The 17,871-nt window shown below is 39.6% G+C and overlaps 1 long non-coding RNA gene across 1 annotated transcript in view; it reads right to left on the bottom strand.

Annotated features, from left to right (window-relative positions):
• The window catches only part of LOC138846875 (uncharacterized), a 127,564-nt gene extending 110,144 nt beyond the window's left edge, over window positions 1-17,420 (bottom strand). The window contains exon 1 of the long non-coding RNA XR_011384392.1: window positions 16,972-17,420. This is a non-coding gene — a long non-coding RNA (uncharacterized lncRNA). The remainder of the gene's footprint in view (window positions 1-16,971) is intronic.
• Between the last annotated feature and the right edge of the window lie 451 nt (window positions 17,421-17,871).

Genomic DNA, 17,871 nt, shown 5'->3' on the forward strand with positions numbered 1-17,871 from the left:
TGTAGAACCAGAGCTCTCTGGCCACACCCATCACAGCCTCTAAGGATCCATCAAAAGCAGACAGTCCTCTTAATCTAGAGTCACAGTATAATGAGAAAAAACCAAAGAATATCTCCAATATGCCAAACAAACACAAAAGCTGAGGTAACAAGAACAAGGAAGACACTATGATGCCCCCAAATGAAATAGACATCCCAATTCAAGATTATGAAGATGATGAGATAGAAGAAATGCAAGAAGCAGATCTCAAAAAATTGATAAGAACATTAAGAAGTTCTCAAAAACAAATTCTTGAACTACAGAAAACCTTAATGGATAAGATAGAAAATCTCTCTCATGAAAATGAAATGTTAAGGAGGAATCAAAATGAAATGAAACAACTAGTAGAAAATGAAACTGTGATACTGATGAGAAATCATAATGAAATGAAGAATTCAATAGATCAAATGACAAACACATTAGAGAGCCTTAAAAACAGAATGGGTGAAGCAGAAGAGAGAATATCAGACTTAGAAGACAGAGAACAGAAAAAATATACAATAAAACCAAAGAAAATAAGAGGAAATTAGAAATCTAAAAAATATTGTCAGGAATCTTCAGGATACTATTAAAAAAACCAACATTCGGGTTCTAGGAGTTCCTGAAGGCATGGAGAGGGAGAAAGGATTAGAAGGCCTTTTTAGTGAGATATTAGCATAAAATTTCCCAGGTTTGGAGAAGGACAGAGACATCCTAGTACAGAAAGCTCATAGAACTCCTAATAAACATGACCAAAAGAGATCCTCACCATGACACGTAATTAAACTCACCACAGTGAAACATAAAGAAAAGATCCTAAAATGTGCAAGAGAGAAATGTCAGATTACTCTCAGAGGATCTCCAATCAGACTCACAGCTGACTTCTCATCAGAAACCCTACAAGCTAGGAGGGAATGGTGAGAGATAGCCCAGGTACTAAGAAAGAAAAACTTCCAGCCCAGAATATTATATCCTGCTAAGCTCTCATTTGTGAATGAAGGTGAAATAAAGACCTTTCACAACAAACAGAAATTGAAAGAATTTGTCGCCACTCGTCCATCCCTGCAAAAGATGCTTAAAGATGTGTTACACACAGAAACACTGTCATCTATATGAAAGAAGGTAAATGAAGGAAATCTCACACCAAAAGATCACAGGAAGTTCAAAACATATATCAGAAAATATCTTTGGCAAATAGCAGGGCAAAGCTACTACTTATCAATAGTCACATTGAACGTTAATGGCCTGAATTGTCCAGTTAAAAGACAAGATTGGCTGATTGGGTAAAGGAACAAAACCCATCTATTTGCTGCTTGCAAGAAATACATCTTTCCAACAAAGATGCATGCAGACTGAAAGTGAAAGGCTGGAAAAAGATAAACCTGCCAACAGAAATGAAAAAAGAGTGGGCGTAGCCATCTTAATACTGGACAACATAAACTTTACCACAAAAACTGTTAGGAGAGACAAAGAGCCGCACTATATAATTATTAATGGATCAATTCAACAGGAAGATATAACGATTATCAATGTATATGCACCTAATTACAGAGCACCGGTTTATTTAAAGGATTTGCTAAGGGACTTAAAGGGAGACTTAGATCCCAATACAATAGTACTGGGGGACTTCAATACACCACTCTCAGAAATAGACAGATCAACAGGACAGAAGATCAACAAGGATACAGTAGATTTAAAGGACACTATAGCCCAAATGGATCTAACAGATATCTACAGAACTTTTCATCCTGCACAGAAAGCATTTACATTCTTCTCAGCAGTACATGGAACCTTCTCTAGGATTGACCACATACTAGGCCATAAAGCAAGTCTCAGCAAATTCAAAAGAATTAGAATCATACCATGCAGCTTCTCAGACCATAAAGGAATGACGTTGGAAATTAGCAACTCAGGAATCCCTAGAGAGTATGCAAACACGTGGAGATTGAACAACATGCTCTTGAATGAACAATGGGTCATAGAAAAAATTAAAAGAGAAATCAAAAATTTTCTGGAAGTAAATGAGGATAACAGCACAACATACCAAAACTTATGGGATACAGCAAAAGCACTGTGAAGAGGAAAGCTTATATCAATAGGTGCCTACATCAAGAAATTGGAAAGGCACCAAAGAGATGAGCTTTCACTGCATCTCAAGGATCTAGAAAATCTGCAGCAAACCAGACTCAAATCTAGTAGGAGAAGAGAAATAATCAAAATCAGAGAAGAAATCAACACGATTGAATCCAAAAAAAATTACAAAAAATCAGCCAAACGAGGAGCTGGTTTTTTGAAAAAATAAACAAAATTGACACCCCATTGGCACAACTAACTAAAAAAAGAAAAGACCAAATCAATAAAATCAGAGATGAAAAAGGAAATGTAACAACAGACACCACAGAAATAAAAAGAATCATCAGAAATTACTACAAGGACCTGTATGCCAGCAAACAGGGAAACCTATCAGAAATGGATAGATTCCTGGACACACGCAACCTTCCTAAATTGAACCAGGAAGACATCGAAAACCTAAACAGATCCATAACTGAGACAGAAATAGATACAGTAATAAAGGCCCTCCCAACAAAGAAAAGTCCAGGACCAGATGGATTCACTGCTGAATTCTACCAGACATTTAAAGAAGAACTAACTCCAATTCTTCTCAAACTATTCAGAACAATTGAAAAAGAGGGAATCCTCCAAAATTCTTTCGATGAAGTCAGCATCACCTCAATCCCTAAGCCGGAAAAAGACGTAGCATTGAAAGAGAATTACAGATCAATTTACCTGAAAAACATACATGCAAAAATGCTCAATAAAATTCTGTACAATAGAATGCAACAACACATCAGAAAGATCATCCATCCAGACAAAGTGGGATTTATCCCTGGTATGCAGGGATGGTTCAATGTTCGCAAATCAATCAATGTGATACACCACATTAACAAACTGCAGAAGAAAAATCATATGATTATGTCAACAGATGCAGAGAAAGTATTCGATAAAATACAACACCCTCTCATGATGAAAACTGTAAGCAAATTGGGTATAGAAGGAACATTCTTCTACCTGCTGCCAGCATCCTATTGAATGGGGAAAAGTTGGAAGCATTTCCACTGAGATCTGGTACCAAACAGGAATGCCCACTCTCACCACTGCTATTCAATATAGTACTAGAAGTTTTAGCCAGAGCCATTGGTCAAGAAAAAGAAATTAAAGGGATACAAATTGGGAAGAAAGAACTCATACTATCCCTATTTGCAGATGATATGATTCTTTATTTAGGGGACCCAAAGAACTCTACTAAGAGACTATTGGAACTCATAGAAGATTTTGGCAAAGTAGCAGGATATAAAATCAATGCACAAAAATCAACAGCCTTTGTATACACAGGCAATACCAAGGCTGAGAAAGAACTTCTAAGATGAATCCCATTCACAATAGCTACAAAAACAAATACCTTGGAATAAACTTAACCAAGGATGTTAAAGATCTCTGTGATGAGAATTACAAAATCTTACAGAAATAAATAGAAGAGGATACCAAAAAATGGAAAAATCTTCCATGCTCATGGATTGGAAGTATCAATATCATCAAAATGTCCATTCTCCCAAAAGCAATCCATAGATTCAATGTGATACCAATCAAAATACCGAAGACATTCTTCTCAGAAAAAAGGGTGCTGAAATTCATATGGAGACACCTGAGACCTCAAATAGCTAAAGCAATCTTGTACAACAAAAACAAAGCCGGAGGCATCACAATGCCAGATTTCAGGACATACTACAGTGCAGGTATAATCAAAACAGCATGGTACTGGTACAGAAACAGATGGATAGACCAAAGTAACAGAATAGAAACACCAGAAATCACTCCAAACATCTACAGTGAACTTATATTTGATCAAAGATCTAAAACCAATTCCTGGAGTAAGGACAGTCCATTCAGCAAATTGTGCTGGGAAAACTGGATTTCCACAGGCAGAAGCATGAAGCAAGACCCCTTCCTTACACCTTACACAAAAATCCATTCAACATGGATTAAAGATCTAAATCTATGACTGACACCATAAAATTATTAGAGAACATTGGAGAAAGCCTACAAGATATAGGCACAGGCAAAGACTTCTTGGAAAATACCCCAGAGGCACAGGCAGTCAAAGCCAAAATTAACATTTGGGATTACATCAACCTGAAAAGTTTCTGTACTGCAAAAGAAACAGTCAGAAAAGTGAAGAGGCAACCAACAGAATGGGAAAAAATATTTGCAAACTGTGCAACAGATAAAGGATTAATATCCAGAATCTACAAAGAGATCAAGAAACTCTACAACAGAACAAACAACCCACTTAAGAAATAGGCCAAGGACCTCAATGGACATTTTTCAAAAGAAGAAATCCAAATGGCCAACAGACACATGAAAAAATTTTCAGGGTCACTAGCAATCAGGGAAATGCAAATCAAAACCACAATGAGGTTTCACCTCACCCCGCTTAGAATGTCTCACATGAAGAAAACTACCAAAAACAGAGGCTGTCGAGGAAGTGGGGAAAAAGGGACACTAACCCACTGATGGTGGGAATGCAAACTGGTAAAGCCACTATGGAAGTTAGTTTGGAGATTCCTCAGAAACCTGAATATAACCCTACCATACAACCCAGCCATCCCACTCCTTGGAATTTACCCAAAGGAAATTAAATTGGCAAATAAAAGAGCTGTCTGTACCTCAATGTTTATTGCAGCTAAATTCACAATAGCTAAGACCTGGAATCAACCTAAATGCCCATCAACGGTAGACTGGATAAAGAAATTATGGGATATGTACTCTACAGAATACTATACAGCAGTAAAGAAAATGAAATCCGGTCATTTGCAACAAAATGGAGGAATCTGGAAAACATCATGCTAAGTGAATTAAGCCAGTCCCAAAAGGACAAATATAATGTGTTCTCCATGATCGGTGACAAGTAACCCAGAACCTAAAATGAAACCTCCTGAAGTGAAATGGACACTATGAGAAACAATGACTTGATCAGTCCTTGTCCTGACTCTTATGTTACAATCTACTACTTTATTCCTTTTAGTATGTTTGTTCCATTTAACACTATTGGTTGAACTCTTTAATTAACACACCATTATGCTTACGTGTTTAAATTTAACTGAAAAGTGATCCCTGTTAAATATAAGAGTTGGAATAATAGAGGGAGGAGATGTACAGTTCAGCACATGCTCTATTGGACTTACTTCTAATGGTAGAGTTAGAAACGGACCAGGGGATTGCAATTCATTCCCATCAAGGTGGCATGTACCAATACCACTAGTCAAAGTGATCAGTTCCAGTTCATAATTGATCATAATGATAAGATTGAGAGTCAAAGGGATCACATAAACAAGACTGGTGTCTGTTAATACTAACTGATAGAATTAAAAAGGAGAGAATGATCCAACACCAGATGTGGGATACACAGCAGACTCATAGAATGGCAAATGTCCTAAATGGCACTCTGGCCTCAGAATCAGCCCTTAAAGCATTCGGATCTGGCTAAAAATCCCATGGGAGTATTTCAGGCATGGAAAGCTAAGACACTCTGGCAAAAAGTAAAAAGTACCTAAAGTGAAAGATCTCTGTTAGTGATATCCCAGCAGAAAGAACGGGCCATCAAAGAAGGAGGTACCTTTCTCTGAAGGGAGGAGAGAACTTCTACTTTGACTACGACCTTGTCTAAATAAGATAGGAGTTATCGAAATGAAGAGGCTTCCATAGCCTTGGCAACTCATGACAAGAGCCTAAGGTGATTACTGACGCCATAAATAAGAGTGCCAATTGTTAAAGCAACAACAGGAGTCACTGTGCACTTACTCCCCGTGTAGGATCTCTGTCCTTAATGTGTTGTACTATGTGAATTATTGGTATAACTAGTACTCAACATTATTTTATACTTTGTGTTTCTGTGTGGGGGCAAACTGTTGAAATTTTTACTTAACATATACTAAATTGATCTTCTGTATATAAAGATAATTGAAAATGGATCTTGATGCGAATGGGATGGAGAGGGAGTGGGAGATGGGATGGTTGCACGTGGGAGGGAGGTTATTGGGGGGGGGAAGCCACTATAACCCAAAAGTTGCACTTTGGAAACTTATATTTATTAAATAAAAGTTTAAAAATGATAAAAGGGAGCATTAAACCTTTTTGCTATAGTAATAGATTGATACTTTCTCAGAACCTATCTTCCCTATTTGTCATATAATCATATTTGTCATATAATCATTTAAACAGAATAACAATTCAAACTTTATAAGATCAAGGGGCTGGCACCGTGGCACAGGGGTTAAAAAATCCTTGGCCTAAAGCACAGGCATTCCATATGGGCACCACTTCTAGTCCCAGCTGCCCTTCTTCCAGTCCAGCTCTCTGCTATGGCCTGGGAAAGCAGTGGAGGATGGCCCAAATCATTTGATACCTGCACCCACATGGGAGACCCGAAGAAGCTCCTGGCTCCTGGCTTTGGGTTGGCTCAGTTGTGGCCATCTGGAGAGTGAACCAGTGGATGGAAGACCTCTCTCTGTGTGTCTCTACCTCTCTCTGTAACTTTGTCTTTCAAATAAATAAAACAAATCTTAAAAAAAAGTTTACAAAATCATTAGGACAATGCTCCTCATGTAAACTGGCCTGTATTCCTGTAAAGAATAGTTTTTTTTTTTAAAAATAGATTTTTAAAATAGATTTATTGATTTACTTGAAAGTCAGAGCTACACAGAGAATGGAGAGGCAGAGAGAGAGAGAGAGAGTGAAAGAGGTCTTCCATCTGCTGGTTCACTCCCCATTTGGCTGCAACAGCCAGAGCCACACTGATCTGAAGCCAGAAGCCAAGAGCTTCTTCTGGGTCTTCCATGTGGGTGCGGGGGTCCAAGGACTTGGGCCATCCTCCACTGCTTTCCCAGGCCATAGCAGAGAGCTGGATCAAAAGTGGAGCAGCCAGGACTTGAATTGGCACCCATATGGGATACCAGCACCACAGGTGGTGGCTTCAGCCACCATGCCATAGCACCAGCCCCAGTTTTAGTTTTGTTTCTTGTACTTTGGTGCTTGTTTTTTGGTAACTACGAATGATGGGATCATATATATTCTTATATAACTGCCTGTGTTGTTATTTTCCTATTTCTTTTCCATTTCAATATTTTCTAACATTCCATTGCATGGGTTACTATGTTGATTTTACCTGAATACAACATTTAGAAATTTTTATTTTGTGTATGTATACACAGGGATTTGTAAGTTTATATATATGTGTGTGTGTGTGTGTGTGTGTGCATTTGAGAGACAGCATAGAAAAAAATATTATGAGGAACCCTAACCCTCATTTCAAACACTAAGCCCTCTTCAGACCTGGCTTTCTTTGAGGAAGAGCCCTGGGACCCTCTCACTGTAATGGGTGGAACTGATTCTCCCAAAAGTTACTATCTTGCAACCCTAACCCCCAATGTGATTATTTTTAGAGACAGGACATTTTAAGATGTAACAGAAGAAAAATGATATCAAGTGTGAGGCCCTAATCCAGAGTCACAGCTGTCCTTATAAGGAGAGCCATTAGGGATTCACATGGACAGAGGAAATACCATGTGAGCACCCAGCAAATTGGTGGCTGACTGGAAGCCAGGGAGCGAGGTCACAGAAGTAACCATGCCTGAAAACACCTTGATCTTGAACTTCCAATGTGAAGGACTGTGTGAAACAACTTCTGGTAATCCATCCCATTTGTTGTAATATGTCATGGTGACTTTGGCAAAGTCATATATCCAATCTCTACCTGCTTTACCTGCACTCACCCAGAAGCTCCACAAAAATTTTTTTTCAAAGAAATATAGAAATTAAAAACTGTGGTTTTAGGTGCCTAAATGCCTAAATGAGAAAATGAGAGAAATAAGATAAATGAAAAATAAAACACTCAAAATATTTCCATTAAAATCCAGATATCAGAGAAAAGGAAAGAAAATACAAAATGAATAAATTATTCTTGTGTATTTTTCTTAAAGTCCATACTTTGATCCAACTAGAAATTAAAATATTTAATGATATAATAAACAGATTTAAAAGGATACTGGTGGACTTTGGTGTTTCCATGGCATGGTGTCTAAATTAACTTTTGAGACCAGCATTGTGGCTTAATGGGTTAAATCAGTACCTATGATGCCATCATCCCATGTGGATGCTGGTTCAACCCCTGGCTGCACCACTTCCCATCCAGCTCCCTGCTAATGTGCCTGGAAAACCATTAGAGGATGGCTCAAGAGCTTGGGCCCCCGCATTCATCTGGGAGACCCAGATGAAGCTCCTGGCTCCTGGCTTCAGATTGGCACAGCTCTGCCTGTTGCAGCCAATTGTGGAGTGAACCATCAGATGGAAGACCTCTCTCTCTCTCTCTCTCTCTCTCTCTCTCTCTCTCCCCACCCTCTAACTCTGCCTTTCAAATAAATAAAATAAATCTTTATTAAAATTAACTTTCACAGTTTCTAATATGCACCTATTTTCAAAACTTCATGGGTGAAATCAATAGTGTGGCCCAAATTACAATTTTACCAAGGGATAGCCCTAAATTTAAACAAAATACATCATATGATCTTAGGAAAATTACAAAAATAAAAACAGAATAAAAATAATGTATTCACTTATTATACTTCATTTTAATTATAACAATGCTTTAATTTTCTTTGTTAAAACCATTGCATCATTTCATCTTTTTTTTAAGATTTATTATTTTATTTATTTGAAAGACAGAGTTACAGAGAGAGGTAGAGACAGAGAGAGAGAGGTCTTCCATCTGCTGGTTCACTCACCAGATGACCACAATGGCCGGAACTGCACCAATCCAAAGCCAGGAGCCTGGACCTTCTTCTGGGTCTCCCACGTAGGTGGAGAGGCCTAAGGACTTGGGCCATCTTCCACTGCTTTCCCAGGCCATGGCAGATAGCTGGATCAGAAGAGGAGCAGCCAGGACTAGAACTGGTGCCCATATGGGATGCCGGCACTTCAGGCCAGGGCTTTAACCCGCTGCACCACAGCACGGGCCCGCTTCAATTTTCCATGGTCAAATGAACACAATTATTCCAAAGGAGGCAGAGTGACTCTAACAGCATCAGTAACAAATTAAAAGTAAACTAAGTTTTTGGAGTTAGAATTTGGCTAGATGAAGTGGAAATCCACAGACAAAATTAAAATGAGTAAGATGGTCAAATATTAGGAAATTCAAAGGATTCAAGTATTGTAATTTATGATAGAAGACACAATTAATAAAGGGGTGATTATTCCCACTGCTTTCCCATGCATCCAATTTTGCCCTGTTCTTAAAACTGGAAAGAAAAATGGCACTCATAGGGTGGTGGCTTAACCAACTTAACCACAAAGCCAGGCCCCTTGAATATCTTTTGTTATTTGATATTGGAGAGTTACCTTATCTTGTTCCCTGACTTGTAGCTTCAGACAGCAAACACTGGAGGCCACCCTTTCTGGCAGTGGTCACCCCCAGTATGAAATGACAAAAACAATTCAAGGGGCCTGGCATTTTGGCTCAGCTAGTTAAATCAATGAATGCAGCACTGGCATTCCATGAGTTCAGGTCCTAGACCTGGCCACTCCATTTCAGGTCCAGCTCTCTGCTGATGTGCCTGAGTGGGCAGTAGGGGATGGCCCAAGTGCTTGGGCCTGTGCCACCCATATGAGAGACCTGAAAGTATTCCCAGGCTCACAGCTTTGGCCTGGTCCAACAGTGACCATTGCATCCATTTGAGGAGGGAAACCTCCCTCCATCTTTTGCTGTGACTCTGCCTTTCAAATAAATAATATAATCTTAGGAAAAAGCTATCCAAATATATCTTTACACCATCCTTCTAACTGTTGATTATATTACGTTGGTCTGGATGCATACATCAGTTTGCAATCCAGAGACCCAAACTTTGTTTTTCCCAAAGAAACCTTTTATTTAATGAGTGCAAATTTCATAAGTACAACTTTAAGAATATAGTGATTCTTCCCACCATACCCACCCTCCCACCCCTACTCCATGCCACCTCCTCCTCCCTCTCCCATTGCAGGTCCATTCTCCATTAAGATCTATTTCAATTAACTGTATACACAGAAGACCAACTCTGTACTAAGTAAAGATTTTAACAATTTACACACACACACACACACACACACACACACAAAACTGTTTGAGAACAAGTTTTACAGTTAATTTTCATAATACAACTCATTGAGGACATAAGTCCTACATGGGAAGAAAGTGCACAGTGACTCCTGTTGTTAACAATTAACACTCTTATATATGACATCAATGATCATCCGAGGCTCTTGACATGAGCTGCCAAGGCTATGGAAGCCTTTTGAATCCACAGTTTCTGTCAGCAGCTACCCAAACTTTAAAAGAAAGCACTTATATGAACCAAAGGTGACAAATGGTGTGGCTCACACACCACCGATTTTGGCATACAATCATCATAATCCAAAGATTTTGTGACAAAATATAATAACCATGGTGAAGAGACATAATAATTGACCTAATTGTCAGATCAGCTTATAAGTTAATGCTGGAGATCTAATGTCACTCACAAGTATTTTCACTGACAAACAATTGGTCACTGTATTAATGAATGATCAAATTTGGCAATATGTTTTAAAGCCTATTTACAACAGAACTCCTCTCATCACATCTCTGGACCAAAATTGTGCTAGATGGATTCTAGAGCTTTGAGCTGCATTGACAGTCCCACAGACACCAATATCACCCTTCTGTCCTTGCATGCTCCTAAGCACAAGGCTTAAAGGAAACTGCAAATCAATCTCCCAGATCCTATGTTGTCCTCATATTGAAATAATTGGGATAGTCTTTGAACTCTCCCTAAATACACATGATATGCCTCCAGGCCTAAAATGGAAATCTAGTAGAGGTTGCTACTATCTGTGCCATTCTAACAATTGGTGAAGATTATTTCTATCACCAGGAGTCAGCTGTCTCATATCTGTAAATTTCTCCATTCTCTGAGAATATAAAACTTTTTTTGGTTCCTCTCCTCCTGTCTTGGTCTAGCTTTCCATCATTTTTTAAAAGATTTATTTGAAAGTCAAAGTTACAGAGAGAGAGAGAGAGAGAGAGAGAGAGAGGTCTTACATCCAATGGTTCACTCTTCAATTGGCTGCAACAGCTGGAGCTGTGCAAATCTGAAGCCAGGAGCCAGGAGCTTCCTCCAGGTCTCCCACACCAGTGCAGGGACCTGAGGGCTTGGGCCATCTTCCACTGCTTTCACAGGCCATAGCAGAGAGCTGGATCAGAAGTGGAACAGCTGGGTCTCGAACTGGCACCCATATGGGATGCTGGCACTTCAGGCCAGGACTTTAACCTGCTGCACCACAGTGCTGGTCCCCTAGCTTTCCATAATTAACATCAAGCCTTAGCCTCCAACCATGATCACTACAAATGCACCTTTCTGGTATGTTATGGACTTAATGTTTATGTCTTCCACACTTCAATACATTTGTGGAAAATGAAACAAAGGATATGCTTACTATGCTGCACAATTTTTAAAAATTCATTCATATAAGGTTTTAATAACTCTATGGAAATGTATATTATAGAAAACTGTGCAGTTTTAAATTTCTTTGTACCAAAATTAACATGTATTTTATTTTTCTACCATTTTGTAGGTCATTTTCATACATATGTTGAAGTCATTTACATTTTGAGATCAGTTCTTTGGAACATACTATTATATGTGGCAATAAGGGTGTGGCCATCCTCTTGTGATTAGTGGATTCTTAGGTATAGGAAAAGAGCACACTGCCCTCCTCCACTGCATGCACATACTGAAGGAAAAAATCTCAGACAATGGTGAGATGAAATCAATCCACAAAAGAGAGCTCAAACAAGACCCAAATCAGCCAACACCTTGATATTGAACTGTCCAACTTTCATAACTGTGAAAAATAATTTTATTTGTTTAACAAACATAGGCAGTAGTATTTTACTATGGCAGTCCAAGAAGGTTAAGACATATGGTGGGACTAATATTGGGGTACTTTTCTAACAAATACTTATGCATGTGAAAGCAGATTTGGAGCTGGATAAGAGGGTACAGTCTGGAATAGTTTTAATATACATACTAGATATATGGATCATGTGGGTAATTCTGGCGTGGTTTCAAAGGGGAATGAAAAATATGCTATAAGAACCTGGAGGAAAGGCAATTCAATCTATAGAGACTTGGTTCTGGACTTTTGTTAAAGGTCAAACTTGTGAGAAATAAAATTATATATTTAAAAGAGGAGATGTTTATTTTAAAAAATCAGTTTTAGATATTTGAAATACAGAATTACAGAGAGGAGACAGAGAGAGGGAAAGATATTCTAACTTATGGTTCATTCCCCAATGGATGCAATGGATAGGGTTGGGACAGGCCAACACCAGAAGACTGGAACTCCATCCTAGGTTTCCTGCATGTTTAGCAGGGGCCCAAGAACTTGGACTATGTCCTGTGTTATAAGGCATATTAGCAGGAAATTGGATCGGCAGTAGAGCAACCATGATTTGAATCAGTGCTTCAATACAATATGTTGGCATTGCAGGTGGTAGCTCAACCTGCTGTGCCATGTCACCAGCTCTGAGATTCCTGAATATAATATTTAAATAATGGTTTGGTTCCTCCTGAATGCTTATAGAAAAATGGAAAAAGCAGTATACTGAAGGAGGAACTAATAGCAAAGCAGAATAAAATTATAAAGCTTTGGGAAATTTTTAGCCTGTCTATATTCCAAAACATGAAAATGCATGTACATAACAGAACATCATACACATACACACACACACACACACACACATATATATATATATATATATATATATACAGTTTATTTCTGTGGCTAGAGACATGTGGGGAGCATACCCTCTGCATCCTGCCACTGTGGGAGTTTGGGCCATAAGCCCCAGAGCTATGCCATTCACTCTATAAGATCCAAGAGGGTTCCCCTTGTCTTATTGGGAGTAGTGCAAGTAGCAGCCCTAACCTTACCTGAGGAATTTCCCTCTGCATCCCTTAGCTCATGGTGCTGCAGCCCAAGGCATCAACCCCAACAAGATCCTTGTATACCTTCTGAGAACTGGGTCCAATTTCATCTGTGCCTTGTGGAACTAAGATTGTTACTGTTGAGTATTATAATCTTTGGAGTAATTTCCACTCACTTATGGCATTTGGAATGCTCTATTTGTATCACTGTGTTTCAGATACACACCACTATACTCAATACTTGCCTCACACCATAGGAAACCTGGGTAATGGCTCCACTGTACCCTGCAATACCAGGGCTGTAATGATCAGTACTAATTTCTTTAAGCTGACTAGATTCTACCCTATGGTACTTCCAGAGGAATCTGCATGCATTCTACCTCTCCAGATCCATACCTACCCATATGAAATTCTCTTTATACCTGTAGTTACCCTACAGGATTGCAGCAGGGTTTAGTTCACATCCTCCAGTCCTGGGATGGGGCGGGTTTGGTGGTAAAAACCCCTAGTTGCACTCTCCTAGGAAGACCGGGGACAGGGCCTGTTCATATCACACAGTCTTACAGCCAAAACTATTGGTGCCACAAACCCCAGAATCACTCAGGCTTGCTAATGTAACAAGGACTGTCCCCTTTGTGTCCCTCAACAACAAGAACAAGGCTCTGGTGGTCACATTTCCAAACAGAAACTGTCAACAAACTCCTTGTGAACTGAAAATACACACCCTAGGAAGTCTACACTCACCTCAAAGTCACATTTCCTTTTTTTTTTAAAGATTTATTTATTTATTTGGAAGTCAGAGTTACAAAGAGAGAGAAGGAGAGGTGGGGGTGTCTTCCATCCACTGGTTTACTCCCCACTTGGCCACAATGGCTGGAGCTGTGCCAATCCAAAGCCAGGCACCAGGAGCTTCCTCCAGGTCCGTCCCCAACATGGGTATAGGGACCCAAGGACTTGGGCCATCCTCCATTGCTTTCACAGGTCATAGCAAAGAGCTCTGTCAGAAGTGAAGCAGCCAGGACTCAAACCTGCACCTATATGGGATGCCGGCACTGCAGGCAACAGCTTTATCCACTATGCCATAGCATGGGCCCCAAATTCGCATGTCTACCTCTATGAATTACAGCACATACTCCACAAAAAAGAAAATTATAAAATATTTTAAAGCATTGATGAAAGAAATAATCAAAGACACAAAAAATGGAAAGATATTCCTTGTTCATGGATCTGAAGAATCAAATCATTAAATGTCTATACCACCTGAAACAATCTACAGATTCAATGCTATTCCTATCAAAACACCAATGGCATTCTTTACAGAATTAGTGAAGATAACCACCAAATTGATATGGAATCACTACATGCAGAGTGGCTGGAGACACATGCGGGTTGGCATGGTCTCCAGCATACTAGGAGATTTGACTAGAGATGTGCTGTACACAAAAGGGATGAGGACACTTGCAGCTGGTACATGCTGCAGACACAAGGAATAGAAGCTTTAAATAGCTGGCTTGGATGACATTTTTAAAATGACAAAAATATCAAAATGAACAAAGGTCCGAGATAAAAGAGATATTGAAATTCCAAATAATATATGGGCTTCAGGAACAGGATTAGAGATATGCAAAGTGAGCAGGCACATGGAACTGAAGACATTAGGAGGCAGACAGGGCATATTATTACAGGATTTGGAAACACAGAAAGCAAGCAAGACCTGCTTAGAGAAAAACTAGAGCCCCAAGTGACTGAGAACCACTCATTGTGGCTTCCTTTTTTTTTTTTTTTTACATGATTTATTTTTTTATTTGAGAAAGAGAGAGAGAGAGAGAGAGAATCTTCCATCCATTGGTTCACTCCCCAAATGGTTGCAATGGCCAGAGCTGGGCCAGTTGAAAGCCAGGAGCCAAGAGCCAGGAGCTTCCTCTGGATTCCCCATGTGGGTGCAGAAGCCAAGTACTTGGGCAAACTCTTGCTGCTTTTTCCAGGCCATTAGCAGGGATCTGAACTGCAAGTGGAGCAGTCTGGACTCAAACTGGCACCAATATATAATGCTGGGGTTGCAGGTAGCAGCTATACCCACTATGCCACAATGCCATCCCTCTGTGATTTCTTTCTTAAGAACTAAACTTAACTACAGAATGGGATATACAATAGAGACAAGTAAAAACAGAGGCAGGCATTAATGAAATACCTGTAGAAAGATGCACAACAGAAATAAGAAAAAAAAAAGGGGGGGTTTAAAACATATTAACAAAATTAATAAAAACTAGTATAAATCATTAAGGAAGTGAAAGAGAAATACCATACAGATACCAATTAAGGAATCAAACAGCATCATCTTCAAAAATTTTCTTTTTTTTCTGTTAAAGATTTATTTATTTATTTGAAAGTCAGAGTTATGGGGGAGGCAGTGGAGTAAAAAAAAAAAAAAAAGAAAAAGAGTTACCCAGAGAGAGAGAGAGAAAGAGAGAGAGAGAGATCTTCCATCTCCTGGGTCACTCCCCAAATGGCTACAGTAGATGGGGAAGCAAAAGCCAGGAGTGAGGAGCTCGGAGCTTCATCTGGGTCTCTTGTGTGGGTTGCAGGGGTTCAAACACTTGGGCCATCTTCAGCTACTTTCCCAGGCCATTTATCAGGGCACTACATCAGTATTTAAATTGGCACCTTTATGGGATGCTGGCATCCCAGGCCCAGCTTCACTTGTTACACCACAAAGCCCCCCAGCCACCTCCCTCCATTTATATACCTTAACAAGATAATAAAGATTTTGAGAAATAGTTAGGAGTAAAAATTTTTTAGAGAGATGCAAAAAGTCACCATATTTTAAAAACTGATATACCATAACCCAGATATTGTATAAAGTAGAAACTTCTATATAAGTTAAATAAGTTGAATCAATATTTGAAAAATCCAATCAGCCAATGAACAAATTCCACAAGCAAAATTTCAGACTCAGACTTATAGAAAATTCTACACATACAAGGAAGATTGTTCCTCATTTTCCCAGATTCATCCAAAGTAGCAATAAACAGGGAATATATTTTAATTTCTTTTGAATTCAGTATTACATTGGTGACACAGTCAGATCAGGTGAAAATAACCTAACATGCACTTTTAAAAAGAGGCACAAATATTTTAAGCAAAAATATTATTCTTAAACTAAATATGAAAACAGAAGTGATGATAACAAGTATGAAATACTAGAAGATGCAAAGGTGATTAACATTCCAAAATAAATCAAGTAAATAATTCATGTGTAAGAAAAATATAAGTACATCACATGATCATTGATTTTAAATGTTGGAAACCTTTTAATAAAATTCAGCTTTTAACCACAAAAAGAATCTGTTAACAGAAGTAAAAAAATAGTAATTCCCTTACTATAATTGAGATGGCTACAATGAAGTAATAATAAAGAGCATAATTAACACAGAACACTGAATGATTTTTCCCTGGGGGTAAACTTGGACAAGGCTTTCTCCTCTCACTTTCTCTCTTCAACATTGTCCAGGATGCATAATTAGGGAAATAAAGCAAACAAAAGGAAATTTTATCCAAAGGGTCAGATTTTAAGCAACAGAACTGTTAACATGTTAATGATACTAGTATAGATAGAGATAATCTAATACTATCCAAAACTAAATACGAGCTGATAGGTGAAGTAAGCAAAATTATTGGGTATAGGATCAACACAAACAAGAGGGTTACTAGGTACTCATAAAAAGCAAATAGAAAATGGTAACAGACAAAGTACAATCTAGAAAATGAATATCTGTATAAGAAATAACTCTTCAAATCCGTATTTAATAAAATCAAATGACCTAACAGAAAAATATGCCAAAAATACAAAGAAAAAAAGGCCCAGAATCCAATAAACAGTCAGTAAACTGTAACTTACGTGAAGATTATCACAAGCTCGGAGTTTCAAGAAGTGAACAGGATCTTGGACAGGGAAGCGGAGGTCTCAGGAGAGGGATCCTGAGGGCCAGGCAGCGGCCCCTGCAGTCCGGAGGGCCCAGCCGCCAAGGACGCAGCTTCAGACCTGAGGCCAAGCCCCGCCTCTCACTTCCCCAACCCGGCGCAACCCCAAGGGCCCACCCTCAGGCTAGGGACAATTCTGATTGGATACGTCCTCTGTGACGTCATGCGGCCTCTGTGTCCGGATGAACTGTTGAATCAAGCCCGCCAGGGCAACACTGCAGTCCCTCGGGGATCTTTCAGTTGCTGCCTAATTCAGCTTCCTGGTTCTGCTCCTGAGAGAGCCCCGGCCGGCTCAGAAGCTTCTACTCTGAAGTTCCCTCACCGCAGGGCCCTGAGTAGGACGCAGGAAAGCGGTGAGTGTGTGAGGTTTCCTGGCCCACAGGAGGTGAGGTGGGCCGGCATCTGGAACCCTGGTGTGCTGCCCTGACTCGGTGTGCAGTGACTCTGCCTGAACCCTGGGCCTCTCCTTTCCAGATTGTGTGGTGAGAAGGGAGAATCTGAACTTCACGCATGACCTAATTTCCTTGAGTTGGCCAACGGGGTCTCAAGTCATAGCTCAGTTTTCCCTAGGGGTCTGAGTCAGTTTCCTTGTTGCTAGTAACAGAACAGCAGGCTGGGTATGGTAGAAAGGAATGGTATATTTACCGCACACTTTTGGTCCAGGGATGAGGGGCAGTGTGTGGTGATGGTCTTTTTGCTGGTGGAGGCTTAGGATGGCACTGACACCACGAGGACAGATGGAGTGTGGGAGAGGCCTATCCCAGGTGGCTTCATAGCAGACCGCGGGAGAGAGGCCATTGATCACATGAGGGATTTA

The sequence above is a fragment of the Oryctolagus cuniculus genome, chromosome 19, assembly GCF_964237555.1.
Source record: "Oryctolagus cuniculus chromosome 19, mOryCun1.1, whole genome shotgun sequence".
Classification (NCBI taxonomy): Eukaryota; Metazoa; Chordata; class Mammalia; order Lagomorpha; family Leporidae; genus Oryctolagus; species Oryctolagus cuniculus.